A 400-nucleotide genomic window follows, 5' to 3' on the forward strand; every position below is an offset into this window, starting at 1 on the left:
GGATGATATTGATGCAGGTATACACTGTATCTTTACGGATGCATATTGATCATGTATACACTGTATCATTTATGAGATGATATTGGATCAGAATACACTGTATCGTTTATGGATGATAATTGACTCATGTTACACTGTATCTTTATGGATGAGTATGATCCTGTATTGACATCAGACTGTGGAGACGTATGGCGGCCTTTTAGCTCGGTGTTCTAGAGGTTACGTGTATGTTACGAAGGACGTTAGGGAATTGTTATCAAATGTGATATTTCTTAAAGGAGTTTGGTGCAGGGGAGCTTTTAGTTGGATTCAAAGGCTGATATGATATGGATCATTGTTAACGTTTATTTTCCACTACAGAAACAGGAGAGCTCCACAATCAATCAAATATTAACTGCTT

The sequence above is a fragment of the Morone saxatilis genome, unplaced genomic scaffold (assembly GCF_004916995.1).
Source record: "Morone saxatilis isolate NCDOM2014 unplaced genomic scaffold, NCSU_SB_2.0 Contig0, whole genome shotgun sequence".
Taxonomy (NCBI): domain Eukaryota; kingdom Metazoa; phylum Chordata; class Actinopteri; family Moronidae; genus Morone; species Morone saxatilis.